This window comes from Scyliorhinus torazame, chromosome 8, assembly GCF_047496885.1.
Source record: "Scyliorhinus torazame isolate Kashiwa2021f chromosome 8, sScyTor2.1, whole genome shotgun sequence".
Taxonomy (NCBI): Eukaryota; Metazoa; Chordata; class Chondrichthyes; order Carcharhiniformes; family Scyliorhinidae; genus Scyliorhinus; species Scyliorhinus torazame.
This window is the reverse complement of record NC_092714.1, coordinates 240,423,653-240,451,549: the sequence shown is the minus strand read 5'-3', so window position 1 is coordinate 240,451,549 and position 27,897 is coordinate 240,423,653. Positions and strand designations below refer to the sequence as shown.

General features: G+C 47.4%; 1 protein-coding gene across 9 annotated transcripts in view; it reads left to right on the top strand.

Annotated features, from left to right (window-relative positions):
* The window catches only part of LOC140428486 (receptor-type tyrosine-protein phosphatase T-like), a 1,877,905-nt gene that overhangs the window by 858,329 nt on the left and 991,679 nt on the right, over nucleotides 1–27,897 (top strand). The gene's annotated exons all lie outside the window — the stretch shown is intronic.

The following is a 27,897-nucleotide window of genomic DNA, read 5'->3' as shown; positions in this document are numbered from 1 at the left end:
TTGTCTTCACTCTGTTTGGTTTCCCCACGTAAGTTCACAGTGACCGGGTCTCGTCGTTCATGAGCGACGAACTGCGTCAGTACCTGCTCAGTAAGGGCATCGCTTCGAGCAGGACGACCAGTTATAACCCCTGGGAAAACGGGCAGGTGGAGAGGGAGAACGCGACGGTCTGGAAGACCGTCCTCCTGGCCCTCCGGTCTAGAAATCTCCCAGTTCCTCACTGGCAGGAGGTCCTCCCCGACGCACTCCACTCCATTAGGTCCCTCCTTTGCATGGCCACAAATGAGACCCCTCATGACCGCCTATTTGTTTTCCCCAGGAAAACTACCTCGGGGGCCTTGCTTCCGTCCTGGGTGAAGACACCGGGGGCCGTCCTGCTCCGCAAACATTTCAGGAGCCATAAGTCTGACCCCTGGTCGAGAGGGTCCAGCTCCAACACACCAACCCCCAGTACGCATGCATTGACCACCCCGACGGCCGACAGGATACGGTCTCCGCCCGGGTCCTGGCACCCACGGGTTCCACTACCACCGCCACCCCAACTTACCCTGCCTGACATATGCTGGCCAGCGCCCCCACCCCTACATGGCACCCGCACCCCCTCCCACCCTCCATTCCCCCTTCACCGACCCACAGGAATGAACTTCCAGAAGACACGCTCCCGGAGTCCATGTCTGTACCCGCACCGGCGACCTCACTACCCATGCCAGCACGGATGAGTTCAACACCAGGGCCAACTGCGATGCCAGAGCTGCGGCGATCACTGCGCACCATCCGTGCGCCGGACAGGCTGAACTTATGAACCCTTCACCCCCGCCGGACTTCATTTTTTAACAGGGGGTGAATGTGGTGAACATTTTGCAGTCACCATTCACCATGTATATAACTGTATCACGCTGTTGCCCATGTGGGCTCCACCTATGGACCATTGTTTGGTATTACCTGTAATGTATCATGTTGGTGCCTTGTGGGCTCCACCCCTGGCTCCACCCCTTGCGGGGAGGTATAAAGAGCAGTAGCCCTGTAGGCAGTTCTCACTAGCAGACCAGTCCCAAGCAGGCACTGTTCTAGTTGATTAAAGCCACAGTTTCTTCTACTCCTGGTTTTGTGTGAATTGATGGTCGCATCACCGGACAGCCTGGAGGGCTCCAACTCTACTGACTATATGTTCAAGATGTTCGTAACGTTAGTGCGAGAGGGGGTCTTTCTGATGTCTTCTGCGTTGGGCCAGGCCACAGGTCGTTGAGACAGAAACCCAGATCTGAGGACTCACCACGCGTGATCATAGTCAGGTTTCATTGATACCTGGATAAGGAGCAGGTCCTGAGTTGGTTGAGGGGCCATTGAGGCTGTCGGTGGAAGGGCCATGTCATCTGAATATGCCAAGATGTTGGAGCAGAGCTGGCGAGAAGGCGTGCTTTGTTTAACAGGGCTAAGACCATGCTGTACAAGAGCAAGTGAGATTTGGTGTAGTAAATCCCGCTCGTCTTCAGCTCTTTAAGAACAGGGCCTTAAGGACCAGGGGGTTTGGTGTTTGTTCTTTGTTAAGTTCATCTGTATTTGTACTTTACGTGGGATTTTTGTAAGGTGGAGGAGGGCTTGGGGTTGTGCCTAGGCTTGTTCAGGGATGATTAATTTTGGGCCAGTTTGGGGCTTCTATACTGCACTGTTGGAGTTTTGTTTTTTTGGTGTGTGGGAGAGGGGCTAGGTGTTGATTTTAAAATCATAGAATCATAGAATTTACAGTGCAGAAGGAGGCCACTCGGCCCATCGCACTTACACCGGCCCTTGAACGAGCACCGCACCCCATCCCACACCCCCACCCTCTCCCAACAACCCAGTAAGCCCACCTAACATTTGGACATGGCCAATCCACCTAACCCGCACACCTTTGGATTGTGGGAGGAAACCGGAGCACCTGGAGGAAACCCACGCAGACATGGGGAGAACGTGCAGATTCCACACAGATAGTTACCCAAGCTGGGAATCGACCCCGGGTGCCTGGCGGTGTGAGGCAACAGTTCGGCACAGTGATTAGCACACTTTCTTCACTGCTCCAGGGTCCCAGGTTCGATTCCCGGCTTGGTCACTGTCTGTGTGGAGTCTGCACATTCTCCCCATGCCTGTGTGGGTTTCCTCCGGGTGCTCCGGTTTCCTCCCACAGTCCAAAGATGTGCGAGTTAGGTGGATTGGCCATGCTAAATTGCCCTTAGTGTCCAATAAAGGTTAGGTGGGGTTACGGGATAGATGGATGTGTGGGCTAGGGTGGAGGTATGGGATTGGGTGGGGTACTCTTTCCAAGGGCGAGTGTGGATTCGATGGGCTGAATGGCCTCCTTCTGCACTGTAAATTCTATGATTCTATGCTAACCACTGTGCTACCGTGCCGTGCCTAAATGGTTTCCTCAGTGGTTTCTATTAAAGCTTGGTTTGGGCAGGGGGGCAATTGGTTAGTTGACTTTGACTTTGGGGGTCACCCTGCTAGTAGTATAGCTAGTTAACGGGAACAGAGAGGGGGAGATGCCTACAGCTGGTTACCATTGGGGGTGGGTGTTTGTGTTTTTTTAAGGTAACGAGTTTAGGCTTTTTGTTACTGGTTGGTTTGGGGATGGGAAGGGGCGAGGGGGGCTTATGTTTCTCTGTTGGTTGTTTGTTTGGTTTTCTGGATGGGATGGTGCAGGGAGCAAGGATGGGGAAAGGGAGCAGTGGACTGCTGACAGTGGCGGATCCTTTCTTTTTGGACTGGCTTGATGTGGTAGCCATCTTGGGTGGGCCAGGAGGTGGCGCATGTCAGGGCATTGCTAGATTGCCCCACATGGTGTATATGGCTGATCTTGAGTCAGAGGCCCCCCTGACTGGTTGATAACGTGGAATGTGAGGGGGTTGAATGGCCTATTAAAACGGTCTCTGGTGTTTGCGCAACTGAGGAGTTTGAAGGCTGATGTGGTTTTCCGACAAGAGACCCATCGGAAAATGAAAGATCAAACAAGGTTGCGGAAGGGTTAGGTTGGGCAGGTATATCACTCAGGTTTTGATTTCAAGGTGTGGTGGTGGTGGGGGGGGGGGGGGGGGTGGTGGGGGGGGCGCTGTGTTGATTAATAAGAATCTAGCATGTCTGCGATTAATGTATTAGCAGACCCAGGTGGGAGGTACATAATCATTAGTGGGTCGTTGGCAGGTACGCCGGTTGTGTTAGTTAATATGTATGCACCAAACTGGGATGACATGGCATTCATTAATAAGGTTCTGGCTTCTATTCCAGACGTTAATTATGTGATGGAAAGGGGGGGGATTTCAATTGTGATTTAGATCTTAGGATGCATAGGTCGAATCCCAAGGCTTTGAGTTCATCTGGAGTGGCGAGGCAGTTATTGATGTTCATGGGGTGAGGGGTAAACTGCCAGTACTCGATTGCCCTGTCACCGGAGTTACTGGCAGACACAAGAAAGCTGCAAACGGATTTTGAGTTGGTCCCGATGGGCAAGGCAGTGCGCCAGTGGTGATGCTCAAGGGGGACATACTGCGAATATGGGGAGCAGGCCAGTCGTTTGTTGGCTCACCAGCTGAGGCAGCAGGTTGCCTCCTGGGAGACTTGGGTGATGGGTTGGTTTCTGCCCCAGAGAGGGTCAGTGTGTGTTCAATGCCTTTTACGGTGGATTGCATGAGTCAGAACCTGCGGGTGCATCAGTGAAACAATTTTTGGATGGGTTGACCTTTCCAGAGTTGGAGAAGGTGAGAAGGCAGGAGTTTGAGGTGCAGATAGGGCTGGAGGAGATTGAGCTGTATTCGGTCAATGCAGACATATTTCCCATTGAATTTTACAAATAATTTGGGGGTCAGTTGTTTTACTTTTGCTGGATATGTTTCATGATTTCTTGTCCCAGCCAGCCATGTTGGCACAGGCATCGATCTCCTTGACCCTGAAGAAGGGCATGGTAGCACAGTGGTTAGCACTGTTGCTTCACAGCACCAGTGACCCAGGTTCGATTCCCAGATTGGGTCACTGTCTATGCGGAATCTGCACGTTCTCCTCGTGTCTGAGTGGGTTTCCTCCCACAAGTCCCTAAACACTTGCTTTTAGGTGATTTGGACATTCTGAATTCTCCTTCACTGTCCCCAGACAGGCGCCGCAGTGAGGCAATTAGGGGATTTTCACAGTAACTTCATTGCAGGGTAATGTAAGCCTATTTGTGACACTAATAAAGGTTGTTTAATGTGGGTCATATTGGTTTAACTCATTGTTAAACGGTGATGCTAAGTTGTTGGCTAAAGCATTGGCAACGCATTTGGAGTTCTGCCTGCCTGGAGTGATCTCTAAGGAACAGACTGCATCTGTTAAGGGTCAGCAGATGTGTGACAATATTAGGAGACTGTTAAATGTGGTTTTGTCACCCTTGCTGGGGACCGAGCCAGAGGTAATTATTGTGATGGTCGCAGAGAAGAGGGTTGATAGGTTTGAGATACTTGGGGGAGGTTTGGCTTTGGGCCAAAATTTATTTCCTGGATTAGGCTTTCGTTTTGAGCCCCCACAGTGAGTGTACATACATACGCCCTGAGCTTGGGGTATTTCCAACTGAACAGGGGTACAAGGCAAGAGTGTCCATTGTCTCCGCCTATGTTTGTATCAACAATCGAGCCGCTGGCCATTGCATTGAGGCCATCTAACAGATGGAGGGGGATAGAGTGTGGGGGGAGAGAGCATAGGATGTCCTTATATCTGGATGATTTGTTACTATATTTCAGGGACCCACTCTCCAATGTTGGGAGATGATGGAGTTACTCAGGAAGTGTGGCTCAGTGTGACTCATTTTTGAGGTACAAACTGAATATGGGCATGATTGCACCCCCCCCCCCCCCCCCCCCCCCCACACACACGCACACACCCCAGAGGGGAGCTGATCTGGGCAGGCTGCCGTTTCATTAGTCAGAACTAGTTTTCGGTATCTGGGAATCCGGTTGGCCCGTGATTGAGCCCATGCTCCATAAACTTGACTTTTATAATCTGGTGGAAGGGGTGAAGGCCGATTTGAAAAGGTGGGATACCCTCCCTCTGACCTTCGCAGGAAGGGTACAGAATGGTGAAGATGAATATTCTCCCGAGGTTTTTGTTTTTGTTCCAGTGTCTCCCATCTTCCTCCCAAGCTTTTCTTTTGCAGTTCGTAGGACATTTTTGCAAAGTGACAGGCAGTCGGAAAAGTTGGCACTACCCAATCTGTTGTTCTACTACTGGGCAGCAAATATCGACAAGGTGCAGGGGTGTTTCAAGGACTCGAACTGTAAATGGGGACGAATGGAGGAGGTTTTGCACAAAGGGTCGTGTCTGAGGGTCCTGGTTACTGCGCCACCCCTGTGAATATGGCGTGAGGCTCTTCACAGGGTCAACTTCAACTCCTCATGTGCGAAGTTAAGGCTGTTCCAGTTCAAGGTGGTGCACATGGCGCATGTGACCAGGATGCATATGAGTGAATTCCTCTCGGAGGAACCACATTCTGGAGGGGGAGGGTAAACAGCCAGTGGTCGTGGTGCACATCGGTACCAACATCATAGGTTAAAAAAAAGGGTTGTAAATGCAGAATATGGGGAGCTGAAAAACAAGTTGAGAAGTCAGACCACAAAGGTAGTGATCTCAGGATTACTACCAATGCCATGTGCTAGTCAGAGTAGAAATAGCAGGGTATATCGCATGAATACGTGGCTGAAGAGATGGTGTGTGGGGGAAGGTTTCAGATTCCTGGGGCATTGGGACATGTTCTGGGGAGGTGGAACCAGTACAAACTGGACGGGTTACACCTGGGCAGGATCGGGACTGATGTCTTTGGGGGGGTACTTTCTAGAGTGGTTGGGGAGGGTTTAAACTAATATGGCAGGGGAATGGGAACCTATGTAAGGAGTCAGAGCAGGGGGAATCAAAAACGCGAGAAAAAGACAGTAAGGAGAAGAAGAAAAGTGATGGGCAGAGAAATCAAGGGCCTGTACCAGATAATGACACTCTAAAAAACAATAGGGATGGGATAAGGATCTTCTGTTGCTATAAAGGCCCAAAGATGAATGGTCACCTCAGTGATGTGCTAGAGGGTGGCCAGTGACCTTGTATGCATCAATTGTCAATGCCTGGAGTGGAGGGGGAGAGAAGAAAGAATCCTTCAAGCTCTCATCTAGGAACTAAGCTCTTTGCTTCTGAGTGCAAAAGAGATGGACTGGAGATGATGGGTTGAAGCAACATAACATTTTCTACACGTGACACAATCGTCTTTCATTCTTACAGATTTCCGTTAAGTTTAATTACACAAATTACTCAGATTGCATAATGTGCACATGCCATCACAGACTAGCTTCCTTGATCAACCCTAAAGTTAACTTTGGCTTCCTTACCAATTATCACCTGACCTTGAAACTTGTTGCTTTCTTTGTACTTTTGCCTGTGAGTCAGAAATTTGTGTATTCAAGTCTACACCAGGACTAAGTACATGATCGAAGCAGCACTTCAGTTAATACTGAGAGGGCTGCATTATGCAGTTTAAAACTTAACATGATATGATAAGTAGGTAGATTACTGTGTTTTATCATCCTCTGATTTTATGAATGCCTGGATTTCCAGTATGCACTCCTGTGCTCAATGTTTTTGGTCCTGAAGACTAGTATTTATCCCTAGACTGTGACCCACAATATGATTCCATGGAATGCACCAAGAAGGATTTAGAAGCACTGGAGAAGATGCAAAGAAATCTGTGCGGATGATACTATAAGAAATCTATAAGGAATGCTTGAACAAGCTGCTGTTTACCTTAAAAAAGATAAGTTAGTGAGGTTTTCTTTAAATCATGAATAGGTTTGATAGATTAGTCATCCAGTAAAGTCCCACCATTCGTGGGGGGGTTTAGATTCCCGTGAAACCTCACAAACGGTGAAATCACGAACGATGAACGTGGTTTTTAATGGGAGGAAATTAGATGGGTTCCAACAATGTGAGGGCAGCAAATTGTGGTACCTGCATACGACAGATTGGCGGGGTGGCCGGGGGGTGGGGTGGGGGTAGTCTCTGAGTAATATATGCATTGAAAATTTTAGAAACAGACAATCCTCATTGAGGGAAAATGACCCACCCCTGTCAGAAAGGTGCTTAATAAAAGAGAATTAAATGTTCACGGCCAGATCTAATGGAAGAAACCTGCTTCTCCTGTTTGAAAGGAAATGAGGATAAGCGACTGTTGTTCGCACGATGGGCGATGTTGTGTACGATGTACAAAACACAAATAAGCGAATACGCAAACAGGGAAATTGCAAACGACGAGATTTACTGCAGAGAAAATGTTTCCACATGTGGCGGAGTCCACAAATAGGGAACATAAATCTGATGAGGAATTCTGGAGAACCTTCATTATCAAAAAGTAATTAGCAGCTGGAACTTGCTATTGCGGTTGAGGCGATTACCACAGCATTTAACGGGAACTCAGTAAGTTAATGATGGAGAAAGCAATAGAAAGATGCACTGATATTTTTAGATGATGTCAGGTGGAGAAGGTATGAGGAGAACATAAACACCAGTATGGACCTAGAAGGCTGAATGGCCAGTTTCTGAGAGAACCACGATGTAATTCTCGATGTAAAGAAGAGTGCCAGCTTCCAGCATGCATTCAGCCAACTTCCTGACTGAAAGAAAAATGCATTAAGGGAATTGTAATTTTAAATTTGCTACTGTGGATTATTAAACCTAATATGCATTATGACTCAGGCAGAAAACAAGCAAAATGTCAACCAGAGGACACGAGACTTGGAAAGAAATGGAATTATTTCACCTTTCCAACAGTTTTGTTTGTGATGGAGAGTTTTGTACTGTGGATGGGTATCGTGTGTATTATGGTGATGTCCAGGCACCACTCACTCATAAAGGATTGTGAAAACGCATTGTGGGTTAATTTATTAAGAACAGGCAAATGTGAACATGTATATATTGATAGAAAGCATGAGGACATCAGAGCTGTGGCTAGGCTTTTCTGGCCTTGCCAGTGGTGGGCATGACTGGAAAATCACGCTCTGTGCGTTTGTGCTCTGCTCCAGGCCGAAGTGAAACTGAGGCTGGATCACATGACGCACTTCCTTCAAGATGATCACATGCTGATATTTCTTTTTTAAAATATATTACAACAATGGGTACAGATACTTGTGTCAGAGTGATTTATTTATATTATTTGTATTTGCTAAAATAGCTGGAACCAGAGGGTATGCGAGAAGACATGTAAGGATCTTCATTTTCCTCAGCAGCAGAAGTTTTCCAGGGAATGCTTTCTATCTATACCATCAGCCTGGTGCTTAGCCAGGTCAATTTTCTGGGTGTAGATTAATTTGACATTTAAAAAAAAAAAACATTTAGTGTACACAATTATTTTTTTCCAACTAAGGGGCAATTTAGCATGGCCAATCCACCTAACCTTCACATCTTCGGGTTGTGGAGGTGAAACCCATGCAGACACGGGGAGAATGTGCAAACTCCCCACAGACAGTGACCCAGGGCCAGGATCGAACCCAGGTCTTTTGCGCCATAGGCAGCAGTGCTAACCACTGAGCCACCATGCCACCCTAATTTGACATTTAAGGTTGACATCTGGTGAGATTGAATAGGGGAGTGATAAAAGGCAACAGCAGTCTGCTTGTGTACATAAATAACCAGTACCAAAAACGTATTCAAACTGGTTACTGTAATAGCGAAGTCCAATCCAAATCATTTTCTTCTGTCTTGTGACAAGTTAATTCTAGAATGTAGAATATATGAACAACTTGCAGTAATAAAACATATTTGGTGAAAGGTTGCAAGGTGTTACCAAACTAAATTTGATACTGTACCACAGATATTGGTCAAAAAGATATGATTTAAGGAACTTTTTTGAAGGAGGTGACAGCAGCAGAGAGGTTCAGAAAGGGATTTCCAGAATTCCTGGCTTATCACAGCTGAAGGCACGGTTGCCAATGCTCATGATGGGATTTTTGGGATGCTCAAGAGACCAGAATTAGACGAGCACAGATATCTTGGTGAGTTAAAAACTGGAGGTAGTCACAGAGATCGAGAGAGAGAGATAAGAAGAGAGACACATGAACCAATTACCATTACTCTGGGTGGGAAATAATTCCAAAACCTAACAAATTGAATTTAAGGCTGAGTTAGACAGATTTTTGAAGTACAAGTGAGCCAGGGGTAATAGGGAACATCAGGAAAATGGAGTAGAAGTCATAATCAGATCAGCCATGATCTCAATGGCTCCAGGGGCCAAAAGGCCCACTCCCATTCCTATTTATCATGTTTCTATTTTCTTAGATCACCCCTGTTTCCTCGTAACAATGCTTGGGAACTGTGCAGTGAAGAGAAAAATCAGCTTCAAAATCTTGATCATCCACCAAAGATCGAACAGCAGTTCTTTCTGTTTTACTTGTATTTAAACACTAGTTGAATCCCATGATTATTGAAATTCTGGGTAATGATCACACTCTGCTTAACAGAATTCACTGAGCAAGAGGTCAATAGGAAAAGAACTTTCAGAATTTTACAGCATTGTTAACAAACCATTAAACCCTGCTTACTCTGCGGGCAGAGCTGCAAGAATTCGTGGGGGGAAAAAACAAATGTTGCAGCAGAGCTTTTCCTTGGGCGACTTTGTTTTTGAAGGGAATATTATAGGGGTGGGAGTAAGATCATATTAGAATTCAGTGAATGCACACAGATGGGATAGTTAGCATCACCGAATTAATTGTGAATGTAAAATGATTTAGCAAGAGACATTTGCTTAATCCAGCATGCTGATAAGCGGCATGGTCCTCCCATCACTATCACTGCTGTGCACAGCAATGCAAAATTAAAATGCGGTGTGAATTCGTCAACTGAAACCATTAGATTTACAGGGAGAAGAATGAATTGGGTTGAAATGTTCCCCGTAGATTGGAGGTAACAAATTGAAGCTTACTGGTAAACTTTACATAGAACATAGAACGATACAGCGCAGTACAGGCCCTTCGGCCCACGATGTTGCACCGAAACAAAAAGCCATCTAACCTACACTATGCCATTATCATCCATATGCTTATCCAATAAACTTTTAAATGCCCTCAATGTTGGCGAGTTCACTACTGTTGCAGGTAGGGCATGCCACGGCCTCACCACTCTTTGCGTAACGAACCTACCTCTGGCCTCTGTCCTATATCTATTACCCCTCAGTTTAAAGCTATGTCCCCTCGTGCTAGCCATTTCCATCCGCAGGAGAAGACTCTCACTGTCCACCCTATCTAACCCCCTGATCATTTTGTATGCCTCTATTAAGTCTCCTCTTAACCTTCTTCTCTCCAACGAAAACAACCTCAAGTCCATCAGCCTTTCCTCATCAGATTTTCCCTCCATACAACGCAACATCCTGGTAAATCTCCTCTGCACCCGCTCCAAAGCTTCCACGTCCTTCCTATAATGCGGTGACCAGAACTGTACGCAATACTCCAAATGCGGCCGTACCAGAGTTTTGTACAGCTGCAACATGACCTCATGACTCTGGAACTCAATCCCTCTACCAATAAAGGCCAACACTCCATAGGTCTTCTTCACAACCCTATCAACCTGGGTGGAAACTTTCAGGGATCTATGTACATGGAGACCTAGATCCCTCTGCTCATCCACACTTCCAAGAACTTTACCATTAGCCAAATATTCCGCATTCCTGTTATTCCTTCCAAAGTGAATCACCTCACACTTCTCTACATTAAACTCCATTTGCCACCTCTCAGCCCAGCTCTGCAGCTTATCTATGTCCCTCTGTAACCTGCTACATCCTTCCGCACTGTCGACAACACCACCGACTTTAGTGTCGTCCGCAAATTTACTCACCCACCCTTCTGCGCCCTCCTCTAGGTCATTGATAAAAATGACAAACAGCAATGGCCCCAGAACAGATCCTTGTGGTACGCCACTTGTAACTGAACTCCATTCTGAACATTTCCCATCAACCACCACCCTCTGTCTCCTTTCAGCTAGCCAATTTCTGATCCACATCTCTAAATCACCCTCAATCCCAGCCTCTGTATTTTCTGCAATAACCTACCGTGGGGAACCTTATCAAACGCTTTACTGAAATCCATATACACCACATCAACTGCTCTACCCTCGTCTACCTGTTCAGTCACCTTCTCAAAGAATTCTATAAGGTTTGTGAGGCATGACCTACCCTTCACAAAGCCATGTTGACTACCCCTGATCATATTATTCCTATCTAGATGATTATAAATCTTGTCTCTTATAATCCCCTCCAAGACTTTACCCACAACAGACGTGAGGCTCACCGGTCTATAGTTGCCTGGGTTGTCTCTACTCCCCTTTTTGAACAAAGGGACCACATTTGCTAAACTCCAGTCCTCTGGCACTATTCCTGTAGCCAATGATGACATAAAAATCAAAGCCAAAGGCCCAGCAATCTCTTCCCTGGCCTCCCAGAGAATCCTAGGATAAATCCCATCAGGCCCCGGGGACTTATCTATTTTCAGCCTGTCCAGAATTGCCAACACCTCTTCCCTACGTACCTCAATGCCATCTATTCTAATAGCCTAGGTCTCAGCATTCTCCTCCACAACATTATCATTTTCCTGAGTGAATACTGACGAAAAATATTCATTTAGTATCTCGCCTATCTCTTCAGACTCCACACACAACTTCCCATCCCTATCCTTGACTGGCCCTACTCTTACCCTAGTCATTCTTTTATTCCTGACATACCTATAGAAAGCTTTTGGGTTTTCCTTGATCCTACCTGCCAAATACTTCTCATGTCCCCTCCTTGCTCGTCTTAGCTCTCTCTTTAGATCCTTCCTCGCTACCTTGTAACTATCCATCGCCCCAACTGAAACTTCACACCTCATCTTCACATAGGCCTCCTTCTTCCTCTGAACAAGAGATTCCACTTCTTTGGTAAACCACAGATCCCTCGCTCGACGCCTTCCTCCCTGCCTGACCGGTACGTACTTATCCAGAACACGCAGTAGCTGTTCCTTGAACAAGCTCCACTTATCCAGTGTGCCCAACACTTGCAGCCTACTTCGCCAACCTATCCCCCCCAAGTCATGTCTAATGGCATCATAATTGCCCTTCCCCCAGCTATAACTCTTGCCCTGCGGTGTATACTTATCTCTTTCCATCACTAACGTAAACGTCACCGAATTATGGTCACTGTCCCTAAAGTGCTCACCTACCTCCAAATCCAACACCTGGCCTGGTTCATTACCCAAAACCAAATCCAAAGTGGCCTCGCCTCTTGTTGGCCTGTCAACATATTGTGTCAGGAAACCCTCCTGCACACATTGTACAAAAAATGACCCATCTAATGTACTCGAACTATATCTTTTCCAGTCAATATTTGGAAAGTTAAAGTCTCCCATAATAACTACCCTGTTACTTTCGCTCCTATCCAGAATCATCTTCGCCATCCTTTCCTCTACATCCCTAGAACTATTTGGAGGCCTATAGAAAACTCCCAACAGGGTGACCTCTCCTTTCCTGTTTCTATCCTCAGCCCATACTACCTCGGAAGAAGCGTCCCCATCTAGCATCCTCTCCGCCACCGTAATACTGCTCTTGACTAGCAGCGCCACTCCTCCTGTGTGTTAGCTCTCCAGCCACCTTCACATCTAATTTAGAGTTTTTAATAATAGTTACAGCCTACCTGATAATAGTTCTTAAATTAAAAGTTATTTTAGCTTGTTTATTGACCAAGCTTTTGAAAAAAAGTGAGTTTGTGCCTATCATTTACTTTTCAATTACACCAGCAAGTTTCAGTGATATAATTCCAAAAGCACATGACTTTTCTTTCATAATTTCACATAGTCTCTCTAACTGGCAAACTTAATTCCTCTGAGCATTTCAGATATTTCACTGGGCAGAATCTTCTTCTCCAGTCATCAGTTCTGTGGAGGGATGAGAACGTTGGAATTTCTCCTGCCCACAGAGTGGAGTAGGCTTTTACATGCAATTGTGCACTCCCCTCCTCATTAGTCATGCATGCCTGTATTCTGCATGGAGTCTCATTTCAAGAAGTCAGGTGTCCCGTTCTCATGTCTGCATGCCATACTTAAAATGCACATGGACAGGCCTTCATAAATGGAAAGAAGGATAAGCAGGAGAAGGCAGCAAGCCTCCCTCCTTGAGCAATGCATCTCCTGGAGGAAGTTCAAGAAAAGTGGGACAACCTCTTCCCGAGGGATGGCTGCATTAGACCATTCCTGCTGACTACTGTGGCCTGGTAGGTGGTAGCCAGGGTGGTCAATGTAGAGATGCAGAGGAGAACTGCTTTGCAGAGCAGGAAAATTCCCACCGCCATAGTAAGTGAACCATCTATCCTTCAACCACCTCACCACTCAACCACCTAATGTGTTTCTCCCATGGGACTTGGGTGTCACTGATAAGACCCTGGCCCTTCCATCTTACTGCATCTCACTTGCCCTTCTCACAGTTACCAGAACTCCCAGATCTCACCCCACCCAGGATTCTAAGATTGACACGGCAATGTTGGGTGGCACGGTGACACAGTGGTTAGCACTACTGCCTCCCAGTGCCAGGGACCCAGGTTCGATACCTTCAGGTTTGGTACTCAAGTGCTGATTAGATATAATTTGCATGGAATTGCGTATGTGGGCTCCATTCAAAACCTTCCACTAATATTTTGGTGACTGACACACAGTGGCATGTTTCAGGATGGTTTAGAGATCAAATAAGATGCTGCACAGAGTGGTGTTCTTTGTGGTTCAGATCCTAGGATAGTTGGCGTAGTGTTCACAAAGGCCACAACTAGCTTTTATATTGAACAAAGCTAAAGATGTATTTACACTACTTAATTGAATTCAACTCTTACCTCTATACAATAAACAATTGACAATAATCATACATTCTACACTCATCTATCACTAATCTCTACATTAATTCAATAACTATGATCTGCTCTCACTCACACTAGCTTTCCTACAGTCTGTCTTCTAGCCTTCTCGTCTCTCGCAGGAGGCTTAGCATCAATGTTTTATACCGTTCTGCATCTAGCTCCCTTAGTGGTTGATTGGGACCTAAAATTAACCCTTACAGTTCTGTAAATTTCTCGTAATGTTACACACAGCCAGGCGGCCCGTAAACAAAATCCCGCGGCTGGCCACCACCCCACTACCATGTATTGCAAAGCAGCCCCCACATGGCTCATCTTGGTTCTCTCCCCTTCCGTCATGTGCAGGGGCGATCCAACCCCCCCCCCCAGGGACCTAATGAGAGGAACCATGCACAGAAACCCCCTAACTAGAAGGACCCCCCACAGGCACCCTCTAACTAGAGGGCCCCTCATAGGGACCTCCCACCTAGTGGAACCCCGCACAGGGACACTTTAACTAGAGGTACCCCTAACTAGATGGACCCCCCCCCCTAGAGACCCCTTAACTAGAGAGCAGTCTAGAGGCAGTGAAAACAATTACAGTTGCAACATTTACCTGGAAGCTCCACATGTTCGTTCCTGGAAGAAGAACAGCTGTGATCTGTGTTTAAACAACTCAGATTCATGAACTGCAAGCCACTCATTCATTTCATGGAGTGGGCTATGATTGACTGGGTTTCCACAAACCAGCTGTAAGCTTTGCTTCATTCATCTTCTTCCTGGATGAGTAAGTCTCAGTGCTGAAACCACAATGTTTATAAACATCAACCACAGCAAGGAGAATTGAGTGCTTTCAATTTCTAACTCAACACATCAAAATCACTCAAGTCTGAAGGGGTGCTTTCTGTGCACTTAACTCTGTGGAGCGGGGGTCCCTCTCATTGGGGGGGTCTCCCTAGTTAGGGGGCCACTGTGGGGATCCCTCTAGTTAGGGGTCCCTGTGGGGGTCCCTCTACTTAAGGGGTCCCTGTGGAGGGTCCCTATGGTTAGGAGGTCCCTGCGAGGTGCCACTCAGTTAGGGGTTCCCAATAGTTAGTGGGACCTGTGGGGTCCCTATCGTTCGTGGGACCCTGTTGGGGACCCGGGGGGGAGGGGGTTCCTGATTTAGGGAACCTTTGGGGAGGGGGCAGAGAGAGGGGAGTGTATTGTAGGAGAGGGGTTTGCAGGCAGGTCATGCATTGTGGGGGGGTGGGAGCTTGGCCCTCAGATGAACTTTGGGGGCTCCCTTCAGTACTTACCCCGTTGGCCCACTGCGAGAACCACCACGTCAAGTTCACGTTTGGTGATACCTGTTGTAATCCCCGCCCACGTAATTCCCGGCTGCAGGACCAGTGAATCATGAGATCCCGGAGACAGTTGTCGGGCCTGCTAAGTGGAAGCAGATGGGTCGTTCAGCCTCATGTCCATCCATTAGCATCCTCCTGCTGGCGAGCGGGCATGAACTCTGATCTTGCTACCAGCAGGGGGCCAGAGATCCCGATTTTTGCAGAATGCCGGATTCTCCACCGCATCGGGGACCCCACTACCGACAGCGGGTGGCAGAAAAACAGAGACGGGGAGGAATCTCACCAGCCAGAGGGTGGTGAATCTGTGGAACTCTTTGCCGCAGAGGCTGTGGAGGCCAATTCACTGAGTCTTACGACAGAGATAGATAAGTTCTTGATTAATAAGGGGATCAGGGGTTATGGAGAGAAGGCAGGAGGATGGGGGTGAGAAAATATCAGCCATGATTGAATGGCAGAGCAGACTCGATGGGCCAAGTGGCCTAATTCTGCTCCTATATCTTATGGTCTTATGGGTTTTATAAAGCCCCCTGTCCACCAGGCCATGTCAAAGGTGTGGTGGAATCCTCTCCAATTGCCTGGATGAGTGTAGCTCCAAAAACACACAAGAAGCTCAATATCATCTTGGATAACGCAGCAGCTTGATTGGCACCACAGCCACCATTTAAACATTCACTCCCTCTGCTGGTTGGAAACTATGGCTGCAGTGTGTTCCATCCACAAGATGCATTGCATTTTGGAGGGGAACTTGTGAGTGATGGTGTCTCCTGGTATCTTTGTCTTTTAGGCAGTAGGGGTCAAGGGATTTGGAAGTGCTATCAAAGGAGCTGTGGCAAGTTGCTGCAGTGTATTCTGCACAGGATGCACACTGCAGCCATAGCCGAGCAGTTATGGAGGGAGTGAATGTTAAAAGTTGTGAATGGGCTGCCAATCAAGCATGCTGCTTGGTGTCAAGTTTCTTAAGTGTTATTGGAGCTGCGCTCATTCAGGTAAGTGGAGGGTAACCGATCACACTCTTTCCTTGTGCAATGTAGATGGTGCAAAGGCTATGAGCAGTGAGGAGGCGAGTAATTTTCTACAGAATATCAACCCTCAGACTTGCTCTGGTAGCCACAATATTTTTGTGACTGGTCCAGTTAAACTCATGGTGAGGATGACCAAAAGTTTCTTTGATTCTATGATTATAACTTGGAATTTCACCTCTAAGTCACGCACCATTCTGACTTATATTGCTGTTCTTTAACTGTTGCTGGGTTAAACGCCTGGAACTCTCTCCCAATGTAGAATGTAGCAATGTAGAAGTACCTTCACTGCATGGACTGCAGCGGTTAAAAAATCACACACTTTCAACATCCAGGGGTGAGAGAGTGTGTAGGATACCATTGGCCAAAATTCAATGAGACCACCAACACTACTCGGATGACAAGATCAGGTATGTTTTCTGCTGTGAGTAACTCACCTCCCAGCTCTCTAAAGCCTTTCCACCACCCATGTGACACAAGCCAGGAGTGTGGTGGAGTGCTCTACACCGACCTGGCTGCGTGCAGCTCCAGAAACACTCGAATGGCTCATCACCAAATACCTGCTTGATTGGCTCCCCATCTACTACCTTACATGAATTCCCTCTCCCACCGTACAACCTGGCTGCGATGCACACCAGGTGCTGCAGCAACTTGATCGGCGCTTCTTTGACACTGCCTCCCAAGCCCATGACCTCTCCCATCTAGAAGGACATGGGCAACAAGTGCATAGAAACATCATCGCCTGCAAGTTCACCTCCAAGTAAGACACACCATCCCAATTTGGAGCTGTACTGCCATTTCTCCATCACTACCAGTTCATTGGAACTCACTTCCTAACAGCACTGCACGTATAACAACATCAGCTGGCCTGTAGTGGTTGAAGAAAGTACTCACCACCAACTATGCAACGGTGATCAGACAATGGCGCAAATTGCTGGGCCTTGCTAGCGACACTCACATCCATGAATGAATAAAAAATGACAAATGATGAGGATGAAGGAAAGAATAAGAAAAATGCCAATCTTCTTTCTAATTTTCCATTACTGCAGTTACTGATCACTGCAACCAGCACTATAAATGGATGAGTCCTGACCTATTGTGTCCATGGCTTGTGAGTGGGCTGAGGAGGTTGTAGCTATTGGTGACTGACGCAAAAAATACATTGGATGACCTGACATCATTTGAATATTTTAATTGGAACCCTGTATGTGTCACTGAATTGGACGCGAGTATGAAGGTTCTTCTGTATTGATTGTTGACGATTTCTCTTTACTATGCTCTTTACTCTGGCTCTGTTCCAATAAGGGCAATCAGTGAATTGCCTTCTTTCGATATTGTCAATGTCTGAATGCTTAGAGTCGTCAGGTATCGAATGATACCACCACAGGTTTCAACCGGCTATCGATCAAAGAGCCAAACACCAGTTAGTTTGTTCAAGGTCAAGGGTACTTTATTTACATGCAATCAATCATGCAACATACACTACTAGGAGTAACAATTCCTATTACTAAGACAACCTGTACTTAACTTCGGGCACCCGGTTTAGGTCAGGGAACAGTGGTCGCTGTTCAGGATCTCTTGGGTTCGAAGTGGTAACTGCTGCTCGGTTGGGCTCGGCCTTCTGGTAGCGGGCATTGAACTCGAACTTGCTTCTGGTGTTGCGGCAGTTGGCAATGGCAGTGACCGGGGTACCAAGGCCAAAAGAGAGCGAGTATATGGCGAACTCTTCCTTTATACTTGGGGGCTTTTGACCTCTTTTGGGCGGTCCTTCGATTTGGGCCTTACTAATTGGGTGATCCCTGATCACTCTGTTCGATTCCTTAGCCAATAAGTGGGCGGGGATCTGGATGGCTCGGCGTGTTCCAAGCGGTCACTGACCCCGTTGTTTGTGTTTCCCTTGGACTGGGAGTAGTGCCGAACTGTCTGGGACTGTCCCGGTTGCTGGAGTACCAGTCCTTTGTGTTGGGGGAGATGGGCCATCACCTGCTAATCAGCCTGATTAACATGCTAATGGGACGGGGTTTTGATACCGTTTGGACTTTGCTGACAACTATGCATTTCAGGCTCAGAACCTGCCTGACTCTTGGCTTGTCCATTTTACCCATTAGTCTTTGCAAGTTGCTCTGTGCTTAGTTGGAAGTGGCCATCCCAGATGGCTACATAATTCAGCACACCAACTGTGGCCTTATACTATCCACAGGATGTATTGCAGCATCTCGCAGCTTCACACCGGGTAGCACCAAGGAGTGGGAAGGGCAGTAAGATCATGGAAACACTGGCACCTCCAACCTCCCTACATGACTCATTATTGATACTTGGGCAAAAACTGCCATTTCTTTATCATTGCTGCTTCAAAATCCAGAATGTTCCTACCTAACATAGGGAAAATCATTAATACAAGACCTGTTAGCAGTTTAAAGCGAAGGTCCATCACCGCTTTCTCAGCGCAGTTAGGGATAGGCAGTAAATATGGCCTTTTTGTAACAATTCGTCAAAAGATGAAAACGATAAAGAGGTGAAAGATCTATTTTTCCACATTTCAAAAACTGCTTTGTGATGATCAGAGAAATGGGGCTGGATTCTCTGTTTTTGGGTCGATGTCCACACGTCATCGTGAAATCTGTGGTCTTTTACGGCAGGAAAAGTGGGGTCAAAAGGCCACAGATTCACCGTCTTGCAGGAGGCTAACAGGCAGCTGTCGTGGAGCTCACAGCTCCAGCTGCTGATATGCTCCCCCGCACCTCTGCCTCCAGCGGTCGCGCTGTGCTCCATGGCGGACACATCCCGCAGACCTGGACCGCCAAAATAGTGCCAGGCATCGGTTGCCCGCTCGACCTGGACCAGCCGCACACACGGCCCCCAGTCCTGAATTAAGTCCCCCCCCCCTGCCCTCCGATCGGCCCTCCCCCGACTGTGGCGGCCCCGGACTGAGACCACAGCCGCCACCCGAGCTTCCCGAATGGCAGGACCAGATTAGGATCAGGCTGTCATGAATTTGGCCGGTCGGGGACAGAGAATAGCTGGGCGAGACTCAGGCAATGTCCTGAGGTGGTGGATACTCGGAGGGGGGACTACGCCACTTTTCGGGGGACGGAGAATAGCGGAACCGGTCCTGATTTTGTGCGGGAAACAAATTCTCCGTCCTGTTGCCGAACGCGGTTTTGGCGTCGGGCTGCTGAGAATCTAGCCCATGTTTTTTAAAATAAATGTAACGTACCCAATTCATTTGTTTTCCAATTAAGGGGCAATTTAGTGTGCCAGATTCACCTACACTGCACATCTTTGGCTTGTGGAGATGAGACCCACACAGACAGCAGGAGAATGTGCAAACTCCACATGGACAGTGACCCGGGGCCGGGATCAAACTCAGGTTCTTGGTGCTGTGAGGTAGCAGTGCTAACCACTGTGCCACTGTGCCACCCATTGAGAACTCGTTTTAACCCATTTAAAATACATTTTAAGTGTGCCAGGGTTCCAGGCTGGCAGTGCCAAGTTGGCATTTTGCCCATACTATGGATCAGGCCCCGGGGTACCCCAGGTGCCTGGGAGGTCTGGGGATTGCGTCGGGAGGGGTTGAGAGAGATTGAGGTGCCATTTAAAAATGTCGTCCTGATCTCTTCCTGTACTGAGGAAATGACGCTAAGTGCGGCCTCGGGGTGACATTTCCCTGTGGGGCCCGAAATAGTAACAGAATGCCGTTATATAGCAGGGTAGTTCCTGGCACTTCCGCTACTCCTGCCCAGAATGGACTCTGATTTATTTTGGTTAGATCGCGCCCTCAGATCGAAGTGACCCATGAGCCTGGATTTTTGCCACGACAGAGAACTCTCCGAAACCGGAAGTTCCACCCCAAAACCCAGTAGTTCCTGTTTTCTCAAGGGGGGATTGGAGTCAGGTCTGGCTTTGTGCATACCTGGTTTATGAAGACAGCTGGCCATTTAAATCAATGGCTGGCTCCACTGAGTGGGATTTTGATAGGCCAGGAGTGTGAAACCTAAAGTGTGCAAATTACAACGGGTATGACAGGTCACAATTTTGTGCTTGGATAGCTACGTACAATTAAAAGATATCACCTGACGTGAAAAGAAGTGAAGCCAGAAGTGAACAATGAGAGAGTTCTCTTTGCCCAGATGCACGCCTGAAGAATGGCCATTGGATCAAAGTAATGCCACCATTAATAGAATTGCACCTCACATCAGCTTGGTTTCCAGGGAAGGGAAGAATATGTAAATTGACGGAACAATGAAAAATACAATGCAGGCAACTGTTACTAGGCTGGAAAGATGAGTTTCACACATATTCCATGAATTGTATTGCAAAAGCTATGTATGAATTTGAAAGACCCACGGAGTAGGTCCTCAAAATTGACTCAAGTTTCAAAAACAAAGAACAGTGAACTAAATTACCAAATCAGTAGAATGCAAGTTGGTCAAAATCATGATCAAACTTTGTCATGCTCTGGCCAAACCACACTTTAAATACTGTGTTCATCTCCAGTCACCGAGATACAAGGGAGACATTTCAAGTGATAGGGTTATGACAGAGCAAATAATAATAATCTTTATTAGTGTCACAAATAGGCTTACATTAACCTTACAATGAAGTTACTGTGAAAATCCCCAAGTTGCCACACTCCGGCGCCTGTTTGGGCACATTGAGGGAGAATTCAGAATGTCCAATTCAGAAGCACGGGCAAAATTCTCCCGAAACGGCGTGATGTCCACCGACTGGTGCCCAAAACGGCGCCAATCAGATGGGCATCGCGCCGCCCCAAAGGTGCGGAATGCTCCGCATCTTTGGGGGCCGAGCCCCAACATTGAGGGGCTAGGCCGACGCCGGAGGAATTTCCGCCCCGCCAGCTGGCGCGGAAATGACATCTCGGGGCGGTGCATGCGCGGGAGCGTCAGCGCCCGCTGACGGCATTCCCGCGCATGCGCAGTGGAGGGAGTCTCTTCCGCCTCCGCCATGGTGGAGACCGTGGCGGAGGCGGAAGGGAAAGAGTGCCCCCACGGCACAGGCCTGCCCGCGGATCGGTGGGCCCCGATCGCGGGCCAGGCCACTGTGGGGGCACACCTCGGGGCCAGATCGCCCCGCGCCCCCCGCAGGAACCCGGAGCCCGCCCACGCCGCCTTGTCCCGCCGGTAAGGTAGGTGATTTAATTTACGTGGGCGGGACAGGCAATTTATCGGCGGGACTTCGGCCCATCCAGGCCGGAGAATCGAGCGGGGGGGCCTGCCAACCGGCGCGTCGCGATTCCCGCCCCCGCCGAGTCTCCGGTGCCGGAGACTTCGGCAACCGGCAGGGGTGAGATTCATGCCAGCCCCCGGTGATTCTCCGACCCGGCGGGGGGGTCGGAGAATGTCGCCCCACGTCTTTCGGGACTTGAGGGAGGAAACCAGAGCACCCGGAGGAAACTCACACAGACACGGGGAGAACATGCAAATTTTGCACAGACAGTGACCCAAGCCGGGAATCGAACTGGGATCCCTGGCGCTGTGAAGCAACAGTGCTAACCACTGTGCTACAGTGCCGCCCAAAGACACAATACTGGAAAACCTGTGCTTTTCAACCTTAAAAAGAGGCATTTGAAAGTTAATTTCTAGAGGTATATAATATAATGAACATTACGAGACATGTAAAATACACAATAAAAACTAAACTGAAGAAGGAGGACAAGCAGGCACGTCCTGGAAGAAATTGTAATCAGGATGTTTTAATTTGCACAAAAGTGTGATCAAAACATCGAAACGACTTCCAATTAGAGGAATGGAGGCAACATCTCTGGGCTGATTCAAGAAACAAATGGATGTTACAATAGTAGAAGGACTTAAGTGCGTCAGGATGTTTGAATTAAGATAAAAAGAATAGATTCTCTCATCTGTTGTTATCTTGTAATCTTGTGGAGGTGACTGGAAAAGATTGGAAAAGTGAAAGAAGTAAATTACCTTCACAATCTTGAGACGACATTTGGAAAGTTTTGCAGTGAGAAAAGTAATTGAAAGTTGAGAATTCCTGACGAGTCCAATCAATACGTCAAAGCATAATCAGAGATCATTTTAAAATGTTCAAGTGTTAGACAGAGATATTCCTCAGTAGCGTTCTTCTATATTTTCTCACTGATTGTTTCAAATTAACTCATTGTCAATTACCAAGATCTCTTGTTTGAAGCTCTTCGAATAAGAGATTATTATTAGGATCACAGAACTATTAGTTACAGAGTAGTCTGAATGTAACATTTTAACACTGCCAAAAATATGTCCCCTTATTTAAAGATCATGGTATTATAACATGAAAGACACACCACAATATTTCCCAATAATCATGCAAATAAAATGTTCAAGGCAAAGTCAAGTGTTCTTCGCAGAAATGGCAGGGAAATTGGCGGCCTCATGCAGACTTTTCAATATTTGTACACCCTTTTCGGATGGCTGGGATGGGGAAATCTGGCATTATTGTTCTATCAGTAGAATATTTGTAATTATCTCCAGGATGTTTTGCCCAAAATGACGGTAGCTATTGAATGTGATCTATTACAGGTGAATATATTAAAAATAAATGCTGGGAGTGCAAAAATGTACCAGCTGTTGTATTTTTTGCATTTCCAGCATCCTTCATTAGCATGGAGGCAAAGGGGGATAGCTAACTTGATAGGGTGCCTTATATGCATAATTAATCAAAAGCAAACATTTACAACCAGGCAAGATGCATATCAAAAAATACACTTTAAAAAAAAATTCAAAGCCCATGGTCCACAGGACATCTGGTGCACAGCACAAAGTATTCCAATAAGTTCCTTTCCTCCCATTCAAAGTGAGCAATCCAGCAGAACTGGAAATAAGACTGGAAATATATAATTAGCCTGACTGCAGAAGATTTGCCAATTTTAAAAGTTATTGTTGGGTCCCTGCAGGCAATGCATTCCAAATCAAAACAATCCCCATTTCCTGGGAAACCAGACCGATATTAATAAAAAGAAAAGTAAATCATATGAAAAAAGAGGCACCGAACCTCCTCGGACGCTTTCAATGACTGACCTTTGATTCGCTTCCTAAAAGTGAGTTAATCGCCAACCACCCCCAACTTGCCTGTGTTAAAACCAGGAATAGGCAACTTGGTGGTAGGTTGGGGTCAGCTTTGAAATTTTTCGAATTTCACTCCCTAATCACCCCCAAATCCATATATACTTGAAGGTTAAATTAATCCATTGTCTCAAAGTTCCCCCACCGCTGACACAAAGGTGCTTGATCTGTAATCGACAATTATACATCAATGTTATTTGTAAACCAGTCAATTCTGATGAGTTTGGCAAACTGAATTTTAAATAAATTCTAAAATGCTTGGTGAGATAAGGGACACGACTTAACAGCCGCGTGGCGGCAGGCGCAAATCCAAACAAGCCGTTTAGATTGCAGAAAAGACCAAAATCGGGAATCGCAGCGGACGCCGATCGGTTGCCGACCCAACCAACCTGCTCCCGTTGGCGAGATCCCGCCGTGACGTGGCAAGAAACCAACAATTGGCAATTAAAGCCAATCTCCATCCCATTAATTGAAAGGACCCCCTATGTAACGGTCTCCCGTGATCTAACCGGCTCCCCAGTGACCGAACTCAGAGGTGCCGTTTAGCACACCAATTAAAAAACCTGAAGTAGCGCAGTGACTGCTGTGGGGATCGGAGGAGGTGAGTAGCCATGTTGGAAATCGAGCAACCAGCCCAGAAGCACTGGAGCCCCGTCGGGGTGGCTGGACGCCATTGGTGGAGGGTTGTCCCTGTTCTGGGGGATGAGGGGCTCAGCGCCCACAGATTCGACATGCCCAGCCCGGATCGTGTGTACCCCTAACTGGGGCAACTCCAACTGCTGCCTCTCGGCTCTCCACTGAACACCTCCAGGACAGAGCTCCATCCATGGTAAGATGGTGAATGTCACTTTAACCAAAGAAAGACTATTGCTAATAGGGAATTGGCAATGTTCGCAGCTCCCAAGTGGACTCCGTGGGTCGACGTGCCATGTCACAGGCGGGTGTTACTGCCTAGCATCCCAATCAGACTGTGAGGCCTGAACACTTTGCCTGAACCCTGGAGACGTCAACACCACAGAGACAGCAGCCAACAGTCAATTACCCACGTGCTGGGCTTCAACACCGGGGACATCCTCACGACCCGAGGTTGGGTGTGTGGATTGGGGAGGGAACCTGCACCAGGTCCAAGTAATGTTCCCGTCGGTGGTCTGGGGTCCGGTGCTCAGGGGCCGGTGCTGTGTCCGGAGGTGCGCAGGGTCCCCCAGCACAACCGGCTCGTTAGGTGTCACCCTGAGAGATGGCTGGGAATGTAAGGCTGGGGGAGGCTTGGGAGACCAGAGGGTACTGGGGTGGAAGGACAGAAGAAAGAGTCGGGATAAATGATTCTTTTTCTGGATGACAAGGTGAAACTCATGGGGCGCCACAGTGTTCGGTCCTTGGGTTCCAACTATTTACAATCTATATGAATAACTTGGATACACGGATAGAAGGTTCTATAGCCAAATTTGTAGAAGACACTAAAATAGGTGGGACAGTAAGTTGTAATGAGGAAATAAGGATCTTACAAATGAATATAGATAGGTTAGGTGAGTAGGCCAAAATGTGGCAGATGCAGTTTAATGTGGATAAATGTGAGGTCATCCATTTTGGTTGGAAAAATGGAAGGGCAACTAAACCGAAATGGGGAGAGACCTTGGGGTGCTCCGATGCAGAGGGATCTGGGTGTCCTTGTGCATGAATTGCAGAAAACTAGCCTGCAGGTATGGTGGGTAATAAAGAAAGTGAATGGAATGTTGGCATTTATAGTTAAAGGAATATAGTATAAAGGTGAGGAAGTGTTGTTGCAATTATACAAGGCATTAGTGAGGCCGCACCTGGAGTATTGTGCACAGGTTTGATCCCCTTATTTGAGGAAAGATGTAGTGGCATTGGAGGCAGTTCAGAGGAGGTTCACAAGATTGATTCCAGAGATGAGGGGTTTGAATTATTTAGCGGTTTAGAATTATACTCTCTAGAATTTAGAAAAAGAATTAGGGAAGATCAAATTGAGGTATACATGATGATAAAAGGTACGGATCAAGTAGACGTGGAGTAGATGCTTCCTCTTGGGTCGTATTCTAGAACAAGATGTCATAGTCTCAGGATAGGTGGTAGAACATTTAAAACAGAGATGAGGAGAAACTACTTCTCCCCAAGGATTGTGAATCTATGGAATTCGCTACCCCAGAGCGTGGTGAGTAAATTTAAGGAGGAGTTAGACAGATTTTTAATTAGTAATGGGTTGAAGGGTTACGGAGAATGGGCAGGACAGTGGAGATGAGGCCAGAATGAGATCAGCCATGATCATATTGAACAGTGGAGCAGACTTGAGAGGCTAAGTTGCCTACTTCTGCTCCTAGTTGTTATGTTCTAAGAAACAACTATTATCATAGATTATCATAGATTATCATAGAATGTACAGTGCAGAATGAGGCCATTCAGCCTATCAAGTCTGCACCGGCTCTTGGAAAGAGCACCCAACCCAAGGGCAACACCTCCCCCCTATCCCCATAACCCAGTAACCCCACCCAACACTAAGGGCAATTTTGGACACTAAGGGCAATTTAGCATGGCCAATCCACCGAACCTGCACATCTTTGGATTGTGGGAGGAAACCGGAGCACCCGGAGGAAACCCACGCACACATGGGGAGGATGTGCAGACTCCGCACAGACAGTGACCCAAGCCGTAATCGAACCTGGGACCCTGGAGCTGTGAAGCAATTGTGCTATCCACAATGCTACCGTGCTGCCCTTAAGTTTAATTAAGTTTAATTCGACCTCCCAGCTCTTGGTCTGTAGCCTTGTAGGTAACAGCACCTCAAGCACAATTCTGATGTTCTTGATTAATAAGGGAATCAGGGGTTATGAGGCGAAGGCAGGAGAATGGGGATGAGGAACATGTCTGTCATGATTGAATGGTGGAGCAGACTCAATTAGCCGATTAACCTAATTTCATGGTCTTATAACTGGTTGCCAGTCTCTCACCCTCTCCAAATTCTTAGAGATATCACATTATGGATGTTGTTGTAGACCCCATAACAGCTGCCCTCACAATGGTAGTCCATGTGGCCAGATGCTGGAGAAGGAAACAACAGCAACATCGATACAGGCTCGAGGCAGCCCATGTGCAGGAGCCTGCCCCACACCATGAGGACCCGGCCTCCCATCAGGCCAGGGAGCGACCCAGAAGGGGAGACTGGCGATGGCCTCGCTGGCTTCATTGGCATTTGAAGAGATCTCGGACAGCATGTGCCGCAGGAGGCTCTGCCTCAACAAGGGACAGTGCAGCAGCTGTGCCATGGATGTGGCACCATGTGAAAGAGGAGGATACCCAATCCCGATGGCTGTCAAGGTCACCGCAGTCCAGGGAGGCCCTCATTCTCGCGTGATTCTCATAGGTCCATCATCTCACCACCTCTCCCCCTCCCCCGACTGGATCCTCCTCTCCCCCCCTCCCCTGCCGCCCCCCCCCCCCCAATTGCCCTGTTCAACCCTCTCAGGGTCTGTGTTACATAACTCCAGGGTGATGGGACTGTGTTGGCACTGCCATAAGGCCCAGTGGAGGTTGTTGAACTTCTTATGGCACTTAGTGACGATCCTTCTGGTGACACTCCCCGCGCTGATAGGCGGCACTAGCTGCCATGTGATTGATCCGCCAGCACCCACGGGGGAACAGGGTACTTTCTCTGAACTCCACCGCATCCAACAGTCTGGCCAGGTCAGCATCTCCGAATCGTGGTGCAGGCCTCCTTGATGGTATGGCTGCGTGCTGTATGGGGTTTGTGCTGCGGGATCGGTTTAAGTGCTGCTCCCCCTCGTTAGTGGGGAGCTGCTGGGCACGATCCAGGTGAATCAGCTGGCGGGATAATCCTTTCCGACGTGAATCCTGTGGTTCATCATTACCGGCTCTAATTGGTGATGCTACTGGTAGCGGTCTCGTTGGGTCAGCTGTCGGAAAGCACCCGGCAATTCCCACTCACCACCACACTTCGAAATCTTTCCGTTAGATCGTGCCCATGAACTATAATTCCATTAACTAGCAAATCAACTAGGATGGTACAACACTTCATATTATGTAGCTTACACAATGCCTTCAATGCCTTCAAAACTCCAGAGTATTGTGCAGAAACTGAAAATGATTCCTGCTACTCGTGATTTATTTATTCTGTGACTTTGCTTTTCCTTAGAAATGTATGTTAGCACAGGGCTAAAGAGCTGGCTTTTAAAGCATACCAAGGCAGGCCAGCAGCACGGTTCAATTCCTGTACCAGCCTCCCTGAACAGGTGCCGGAATGTGGAGACTAGGGGCTTTTCACAGTCACTTCATTTGAAACCTACTTGTGACAATAAGCAATTTTCATTTCAGATCACAGACTTGAATAAATGGATAGCTGTATCTATAAGGCCCCTTTGCTTTGTTCTTGAAGTACGGGTAGCAGACTCGCTTGCAGATATATTTGAATGCACATTCACAGTTCTACTTACCAATATATTGTTCTTTTCTGGTCATAGCAATTCGAAGACAGCACACCAACCAACCCGAACACCTTTTGATAGTATAAATAATGACATGTTTTAATGGTGTAATACTGATTTCTGAGA